The sequence below is a fragment of the Oncorhynchus mykiss genome, chromosome 25 (genome assembly GCF_057628025.1).
Source record: "Oncorhynchus mykiss isolate SJ-2025 chromosome 25, ASM5762802v1, whole genome shotgun sequence".
NCBI lineage: Eukaryota > Metazoa > Chordata > Actinopteri > Salmoniformes > Salmonidae > Oncorhynchus > Oncorhynchus mykiss.
This window is the reverse complement of record NC_143046.1, coordinates 19,406,739-19,417,013: the sequence shown is the minus strand read 5'-3', so window position 1 is coordinate 19,417,013 and position 10,275 is coordinate 19,406,739.

Sequence of the window (10,275 nt, the reverse complement as noted above, 5' to 3'; positions counted from 1 at the left end):
ATGCTTGTAAGTAATTTTCTATTAGGTTGAGACTTAGTCTCAAAAGGGAGGAAATGTTGTGGAAAATTACATTATTATTCATGCTATCCTGTTTTAATGCTTAAAGAATAGTCTCTCTTTACATGCTAGTGTTTTTTCTAACCTGATACAAACTTGTCTTGATGTGACTTAGTCATAAGACTGGGCTTACAGCTGAGAGACATTTGTGTGCAACCGCAGCATGTGAAATCCCATGGGTTTACTATCTACAGAAAGTAACATCTATGGAACCTTGCAAAAAGGAGTACAATATAGTGTTTGTTGTTGTGAATACAGTCAGACTGTTGAGCCCTAGGCCTATCAACCTTGTGCTATCTTAAGTTTACACAGACAACAAATTATCTTTTACACACTATCTGCTGACTGCCACGTATACAGAAAGGGGTTGTATGTATTTTCTCTATAAAGCATTGAACCGGCACTGTTTGTTGAGCTTTTCAACTGTGCACTGTTGAGTGAATAGTTCATTCTCAATTTTTGCAAAACTTATAATAAAGTGTTGTTTGAAAGAATTTGCAGTCTCTCTTCCCTTTGATTAGATATTCCACGACAAAGTCTGCAGATAGACCTCAGAACTCATTGCAGTTACAGGCCCCAGTCGGGCGGGCTCATGGAACGCACTAACCAGACCCTAAAGATTAAGATGGTAAAACTTATGGCAGAAACGGGTCTCTCATGTGTGAAGGTGTTGCCATTGATGTACATAAGGGGGCGGGCCCACAGGACCACAGGGTTGGCCCCTCATGAGATACTGACTGGTAGACCTATGAGAATGATAGATACCCCTTTCCCACAGAACAGGTTGACCCTGATGGGCTGTGATGACCAGATGGTAAGTGACTGTACAGCTCTAAAACAATGTTGTGAAAGCTATCTTTCCCAGGGTGAAAGCAGCACTGTCTCAGCCTAAAGAGGGGTGGCTACACAAACTTCAGCCTGGTGACTGGGGGTGGGGGGTGAAGGACATGCGCCGGAAGCATTGGAGTCAGAAGCACTGGACGGGGCCATTCCAGGTAACCCTGATAACTCCAACTGCTGTAAAGATCGCAGAGAGGTCAACATGGGTCCACGCCGGTCACTGCAGGAAGGTGCCACACGATCCAGCTGAGGATGTACTGGAGGATGAGCCGCCACCAGGTGCGACCTAGAGGGCTATGGGAGGACCAGGACCTGACTCTACGAATCATGCTGGGGCCATTGTGATCAGTCTGCTCATCGCAGCTGTGGTATGGGCCCTGGGAGGGGCAGAGACGTGCCGAGGAGTAAATAAGACCAGTCCAGCCGAAAGAAACACCAGCAAAGTCCCACGGTGGGACTTAAATAACAGCCGCTCCAGCTCAATCCAACGGTAGGCTCGGGACAGGAGTCCAGTAAAAAATAGCCGCTCCAGCATGAGGAAGCACTCAACACCATGGTGGTATCACTCCGAAGCCTTGAACATTGTAAGCTAGTGGACGAACAATGTGTGGTATGATATGTTGACGATCCATGTCAGGCAAAGGAACAAGCAAACATGCATAGCATGTCTCCCTGCTGCCACTAGTTATACTATGTTAACCCTATATGACAATCCAGAGGAGGCGGCAAGTACCAGGTGCGCTTTGCTCCTCATGTCCAAATGGATAGAGGGGAGATTACCGAATCCCACACCCGTTAACAAAACCACCTGTTTGGGCCTAGTAACGACCCTTCTTAGTGTATTTCCCTATTTGCTTCCCCGAACCACTGGTGCCAACTAATGTTAAAAAAAATGTTTTAAAGTGTAGCTTTGATTAGGTTTTTCCAGACAATTCTACTGATACAGGAATCTGCACCAAGACCGTTAAAGTAATTCCAGGGAAGAAACCAGCCTTCTGTATTTGTAGAGGCAGTACTCAGACTGCGGTTAAATGTAAAACTACGACTTCTGATAAAATATTGTACTTAGGAACGTACGTATGTGCTAAGCAAATAGCGAGTGAACCCGTGTGTAACACCACAGCTTGCTGCTTCAAAATGAATATGACAAACCCTGACCACAGCTATCTGATTACAGTTGGGTGGACGCTGGAACTAGGAACGCCAGCTGGGAAATATTGGGTATGCAGGGAAGATGCTTACACTCCCATTTCTCGTGATTATGCCGGGTACTGTCATTTGTCCACTCTCACCACTGATTTGGCCGTATTTCCACTAAATTCCTTGATTAACAAATCTGTGGGGGAGAGGGCATCATAGACAGAAAAAGGACAGGGGACGGTTTAACGACCTCCAATCTTTCCACTGGCGTACATCTCTTGGAGACAAGTGGGGCATCAGCATTTTCCCTTGGTATGGAACTGTGTTCTTAGCTGAACATATCACTTACTCTATGTGGCAGTTCTCTAACCTGACTATACAGATGTTTAAAGCCTTAAGTAACGCCCAGCAGAACCACCGAATGATGTTGCTGCAGCATCAAATGGCACTTGACCACATTCTGTCAAGGCAAGGTTTGAGAACGTGCTGCTTTGAACCTTACAGGAGAAGCATGCTGTACTCTGCTGCCTGACCCACATGATAACTTAACAGCATTAATGGACAGGCTTGACGCATTGGTGCACTCATTTGCCGCCTCTGAGAGTGCGGGTACTTCGGCAAAATCATGGTTCCACAATAGATTAGGCCCATGTGGTACTATGCTCCTCCAAATTCTCCTTCCGGTTGGGATTGTTTTATGCCTTGTGTTTTGTGCTTGACCTATAGTAATAACATGCATGAACGCTGTTCTGGTGCGATGGGTTAGTACAGCTCTAGGACCAAATACACTAACCACACCATTATTGAAGGGCTGAGCCCAAGCGGAGTCTGATGATGAGGAAGGTGAGGAACCTGACAATGATCGGGAAAGCACTGATGGGTACATGTCTGATTTCCCTGACCCATTCCCAATTCCAGGCTACGTTGAGTATGATAATGATCCAAACCCTGAGCACAGGGCTCAAATTGACCTGATGGCCCATTTGGTCTGTAAACGTTGTGCTAAGAGGGGCAACTGCAGATGTTGTTTAAAGGGAAGACGTGGTCCCAGAATCGGTCATTTCCACCATGCTGACCCTTATCATTGTGCCAGGTCCTGTGTGTTTTAATGAAACTTGTGTGTAAATACTATTTGATGTAGAGAAGATTGTGCTGATGGCAGAAAGGGATTATTTACCATGCATGGGTTATTTAGGTTATTTACCATGCATGGGTTATTTAGGTTATTTGCCATGCATGGGTTATTTAGGTTATTTACCATGCATTGGTTATTTAGGTTATTTGCCATGTATGGGTTATTTAGGTTATTTGCAATGTATGGGTTATTTAGGTTATTTACCATGCATGGGTTATTTAGGTTATTTACCATGTATGGGCTATTTAGGTTATTTACCATGTATGGGCTATTTAGGTTATTTACCATGTATGGGTTATTTAGGTTATTTGCCATGTATGGGTTATTTATGTTATTTACCATGTATGGGTTATTTATGTTATTTACCATGTGTGGGTTATTTATGTTATTTACCATGTATGGGTTATTTAGGTTATTTGCCATGCATGGGTTATTTATGTTATTCACCATGTATGGGTTATTCAGGTTATTTACCATGTATGGGTTATTTAGGTTATTTACCATGTGTGGGTTATTTAGGTTATTTACCATGTATGGATTATTTAGGTTATTTACCATGTATGGGTTATTTAGGTTATTTACCATGTATGGGTTATATAGGTTATTTACCATGTGTGGGTTATTTAGGTTATTTACCATGTATGGGTTATTTAGGTTATTTACCATGTATGGGTTATTTAGGTTATTTACCATGTATGGCAGTGCCGAGCACTAGAGGGGTTTTATTGCTCTTTCTTTATTTTATTTGAACTTTATTGTTTGTATGATTATTTTTAACACTGTAAGGGTTTAACTGAAAGTTTAGAATAAACATAGTTTCTTAAGTGGGGAATGTGAGGGCATTTTCTGTTAAACCTGACTAATGCTTGTGTACTAAAATATCATTCTTTAAGCCTAGGCATTGGTCTTGAGATTGTCAAAGAAACTAAATCATATAAGATAGAAAAGTGTGTGTGCATTAGTATAGGCCTGTTTTAACTGTTCTGTGTGTGTAGCATGACCCCATGATGTCTGGGCGCTCAGCCAAGAGCTGACAGAAACTAACTGGTTCCTCTTAGCTTAACTGGAGACAGAGCAAAGTGTTATATCCTGCACACCAGGGGAAAGGCTGTTGTTCTGTTTGGAGCCTGTTTCTGGGTGAAAGGTTCATGCTTGTGTGTGTGTATAATTAACAGACTCAAATTACAAATGCTGGTAAACACTCAACTACATTTAGTTCACATTTTTTTTCACAAAAGTAGTGCACTGGGCATTTACTAACCCTCTATTAGTGAATGATATCTTCGGTGCGGAAAAAAATTGTAAAAAATAAAATAAAATAAAAAACCTGTTCACTAAAGTTTTTAAAGTTCCTCTTTCTAATGGTTAGGTTTAGATCATTACACATGTCTTTTAGATTGTCTGAAGCCTATGTTTCTCAATCATAGTTTAGGTCACTCAGGATAATGACTTCTGATTTAATAAAAGAAGACAAACTAATTAACTCCTCGGGTGTACAAAGGCCGAGGGAGGACGGTAAGACCCCTATAACAGTTATGGATACTTTTTTCTGGGGGGCTGGAGCCTCAGACACCCTCGAGACACCATCAGACACCCTCGAGACACCATCAGACACCCTCGAGACACCATCAGACACTCTTGAGACACCATCAGACACCCACAAAGCCTGATGTGAGATGGAGAATAGTGGACATCAAGAGAAACTGCACCACACACACACAATAACCTTCAAACAGATGCATGCTTTGCATACATTGCTGTCTTTATTATTAGACACTATTAGATATGTCCAAAGAGACATTCAAAAGTGCAGTACATTTGGAATGCAGAACACAAACAACTGGGAAGTTCTTTAAAAGCAGCTGTAGTGAGTCAAGCATTTTGAGGTTACCTGAAAGAGGTCAAAGTATATATTAAATTGAACTCAACAACATCTTCGACACAGACACAAGTTACCTATATTTGGTCAACAGGATTAACAGACAGAACTTGGCCAAATATACAGTGGGGAAATCTATCCATGGGGTTTTAGATGTATATGACATTTGGACTGGAAGCTATAGGATATTTTATTTGCAGGTGAATTAATAACCACAGCTGTAATAGGATAAATATTTTTAAAAAGGGGAGGAATTTTGATAATGTCACGCCCTGGTCGAAGTATTTTGTGTTTATCTTCATGTATTGGGTCAGGCCAGGGTGTGGCATGGGGTTTTTGTATTGTGGTGTGTTTTGTCTTGGGGTTTTGGTGTGTATGTATTGGGATTGTAGCTAGTGGGGTGATCTAGCAAAGTCTATGGCTGTCTGGAGTGGTTCTCAATCAGAGGCAGGTGTTTATCGTTGTCTCTGATCAGGAACCATATTTAGGCAGCCATATTCTTTGAGTTTGTCGTGGGTGATTGTCCTATGTGTTGTTGTTCCTGTCTCTGTGTTAGTTTACACAAGTATAGGCTGTTTCGGTTTTCGTTAAGTTCTTTGTTTTGTAGTGTTTGTTATTGATTCGTGTTTTACGTTCGTTCATTAAACATGGATCGCAATCTACACGCTGCATTTTGGTCCGACTCTCCTTCTCACCTAGAATACCGTAACAGATAAAGTAATTTGCTTTGATAATAGAGGTCAGGGAACACATCACACTTGTCTATAGATCTCTAGCATATGTGAATCGTAAACATTTAAAAATTATAATTATGACATTAAATATTAATTTATAATCAGGGAACTTTCAAATGGGAATTCTTATTGGTGTATCATGGATTAGGGACATAAGTGACTTTGCTACAAGTGATTTTAGCTCTTCGGGCCATGCAAGTAGATACAGTAGGCTACAGTAGGCTTCAGTACCCTGCAGTAGATTACAGTAGTTTACAGTAGGCTTCAGTAGGTTGCAGTAGATCACAGTAGGCTACAGTAGATTACAGTAGATTACAGTGGGTTACAGTAGGCTACCTTAGGCTACAGTAGGTTACAGTAGGCTTCAGTAGGCTGCGTATGAATGAGAACGATCATAGGCCTATTTCTGCTCTCGCATTTGCCTGATGTGTGGTAGCATTCTGGTCTAGGGGAAGGACCTAAAAAATGGTAGTGAACACCCATGTCTTGCTCCCACACAGATTTTGCATTTGCCAAGGAAGGTGGATTAATGTTCTTTATTATGTTGTATAATCTGGAGAGTGTGCCCTTCAGATACAGGTTAAGATCTAAGCACCTCTCGACTGGACACTTAGTGTGCTCGAGTGGAAATTAAGGGAAATGTTTTTTAGCAAAGCTGTGAGTTTGCAGATATCTAAAAAAGTGTGTATTGGGAATATTATGGTCAACCCTTAGAGTATCGAATGAGACAAATAGGTCACAAGAAAACACCAGGCTGTTCCTATGCCAGAACTGGAATGCCGTGTCAATCTGTGACGCCAGGAAGAGATGATTAGATGTCAATAGAAAGAAGCCTCTTGCTTGTTTAAGGCTAAAGTGATTCCGGAATTGGGACCAGATTTCTTGACAATGGTATTCAAACATGGGTGCCAAGGTTCATAGGCAGTGGGGAGCACAGGAGCGAGACAGGAGAAGTTGGAAGGCTTGACTGTAGCTCCATAATGGCCCAAGATGGACCATCCTTGTTTTCAAATGGGGAAACCCAATAAACACATTTTGATATACAGTTGAAGTTGGAAGTTTACATACACTTAGGATGGAGTCATTAAAACTCATTTTTCAACCACTCCACAAATGTCTTGTTAACAAACTATAGTTTTGGCAAGTCGGTTAGGACATCTACTTTGTGCATGACAAGTAATTTTTCCAACAATTGTTTACAGACAGATTATTTCACTTATAATTCACTGTATCACAATTCCAGTGGGTCAGAAATGTACATACACTAAGCTGACTGTGCATTTAAACGGCTTGGAAAATTCCAGAAAATTATGTCATGGCTTTAGAAGCTTTTGATAGGCTAATTGACATAATTTGAGTCAATTGGAGGTCTACCTGTAGATGTATTTCAAGGCCTACCTTCAAACTCAGTGCCTCTTTTCTTGACATCAAGGGAAAATCAAAAGAAATCAGTTAAGATCTCGGGAAAAAATTGTAGACCTCCACAAGTCTAGTTCATCCTTGGGAGCAATTTCCAAACACCTGAAGGTACCACGTTCATCTGTACAAACAATAGTACACAAGTATAAACATCATGGGACCATGCAGCCGTCATACCGCTCAGGAAGGAGATGCGTTCTGTCTCCTAGAGATTAACATACTTTGGTGCGAAAAGTGCAAGTCAATCCCAGAACAACAGATGCTGGAGGAAACAGGTACAAAATTATCTACATCCACAGTAAAACGAGCCCTATATCGACATAACCTTAAAGGCCACTCAGCAAGGAAGAAGCCACTGCTCCAAAACCGCCATAAAAAAGCCAGACGGCGGTTTGCAACTGCACATGGGGACAAAGATCATACTTTTTGGAGAAATGTCCTCTGGTCTGAACTGTTTGGCCATAATGACCATCGTTATTTTTGGAGGAAAAAGGGGAAGCTTGCAAGCCAAAGAACACCATCCCAACTGTGAAGCACGGGGGTGGCAGCAACATGTTGTAGGGCTGCTTTGCTGCAGGAGATACAGGTGCACTTCCCAAAATAGATGGCATCATGAGAAAGGAAAATTATGTGGATTTATTGAAGAAAAATCTCCAGTTCTCTAGATATACATTTCTCATTCAAACTTTAACAAAAGTTCAAGTTTGGTCACAAACGGTCTTCCAAATGGACAATGACCCCAAGCATACTTCCAAAGTTGTGGCAAAATGGCTTAAGGAGAACAAAGTCAAGGTATTGGAGAAAATTTGTGGGCAGAACTGAAAAGCGTGTGCGAGCAAGGAGGCCTACAAACCCGACTCAGTTACAACAGCTCTGTTAGGAGGAATGGGCCAAAATTCACCCAATTTATTGTGGGAAGCTTGTGGAAGGCTACCCGAAACGTTTGACCCAAGTTAAACTATTTAAAGGCAAAGCTACCAAATACTAATTGAGTGTGTGCAAACTTCTGACCCACTGGGAATGTGATGAAAGAAAAAAAAGCTGAAATAAATCATTCTCTCTACTATTATTCTGACATTTCACATTGTCAAAATAAAGTGGTGCTCGTAACTGACCTAAAACAAGGAATTTTTACTAGGATTAAATGTCCGGAATTGTGAAAAACTGAGTTTAAAAGTATTTGGCTAAGGTGTATGTGAACTTCCAACTTCAACTGTATTTGCTGACCAGTAGTAGTGTAAAAAAAAATGGGAAGGCCCAGCGGGCTTTGGTCTCTCTAGATATACATTTCTCATTCATGGATTTGACTTATTCCAAATGAATTTGGAAATGTAGCTGTCCAGTTGTTTGAACATGGACTTTGGCAGAAAAATGGGAATAATTCGGAATAAGTACAAAAACCTAGGTAGTACAGTCATCTTAACATAATTAATGCGACCTGCTAATGAAATGGGAAGAGACAACCACCTTATGCAATCCTGCTTAGTACGCTCCAGGGGTGTTTTGAAGTTATGTTTAAACAGAGCCTTAAATGAGCGTGTGACCTTTATCCCCAAATAAGTAAAGACCTGATACGCCACCTTAAATGGGAAGTTGGCATACCCAATTCCTTCTGCAAACTGTTTAATGTGGAGGAGCAAAGTTTTTTTTTAGGTTTCACTAATAACCAGAGAATGTCCCAAAACCTTGTAGCATGTCCAAGAGATAGGGTAAAGACTCCACCTGGTTAGAGATGTATAAAATAAGATTGTCTGCATATGAAGACACCTTGTGAGTTATGTCGCCCCTTAGTATTCCCTTAATCCTCTCCTCCGCCCGCTGGGAAATAGCAAGAGGCTCAATAGCCATATCAAATAGGAACGGGGATAGACAACAACCCTGCCTGGTCCCCCTGTGGAGAGGGAAGTAGCTGGAAGTAACATTGTTGGTGCGAACAGAAGCCACTAAGGACGAGTACAAGATATTCATCCAGGAAAGGAATTATGGGCCAAACCCAAATCTCTCTAGTACTGTAAATAGATATCCCCACTCAACCCAGTCGAAAACCTTTTCAGCATCAAGAGAGATGACAACTTCTTTCTGGCTGTTGAGTTGAGTGGGCAGAATAAAGAACATTAAATAGCCGGCGCATATTATATGAAGTTTGCCTACCTGAGATAAATCCGCTTTGGTCAGAGTTAATTATATTAGGCATTACTGTCTCCGAACGGCATGAGAGGACCTCAGAGAGAATTTTATAATCACAGCACAAAAGGCTTATAGGGCGGTATGTGCCACAGTCTAGGTGATTCTTGTCCTTTTTAAGCAAAACCCAAATCAAATCAAACTTTATTTGTCACATGAGCCGAATACAACAAGTGTAGACCTTACCGTGAAATGCTTACTTACAAGCCCTTAACCAACAGTGCAGTTCAAGAAGAGTTAAGAAAATATTTACCAAATAAACTCAAGTAAACAATAATTAAAAAGTAACACAATAAAATAACAATAACAAGACTATATACAGTCAGTGTGCGGGGGTACAGGTTAGTTGAGGTAAGTTGTACATGTAGGTAGGGGTGAAGTGACTATGCATAGATAATAAACAGCGAGTAGCAGCAGTGTACAAAGCAAATGGAGGAGGAGGGTTATTTGATTAATTGTTCAGCAGTCTTATGGCTTGGGAGTAGAAGCTGTTAAGGAGACTTTTGGTCCAAGAACGCTTGCCGTGCGGTAGCAGAGAAAACAGTCTATGACTTGGGTGACTGGAGTCTATTATACCGCCTATTGTATAGATCCTGGATGGCAAGAAGCTTGGCCCCAGTGATATACTGGGCCGTACGCATTACCCTCTGTAGCGCCTTATGGTCAGATGCCGAGCAGTTGCCAAACCAGGCGGTGATGCAACCGGTCAGGATGCTCTCGATGGTGCAGCTGTAGAACTTTTTGAGGATCTGGGGACTCATGCCAAATCTTTTCAGTATCCTGAGGGGGAATATATTTTGTCATGCCCTCTTCACGACTGTCTTGGTGTGTTTGGACCATGATAGTTCTTGGTAATGTGGACACCAAAGAACTTGAAACTCTCGACC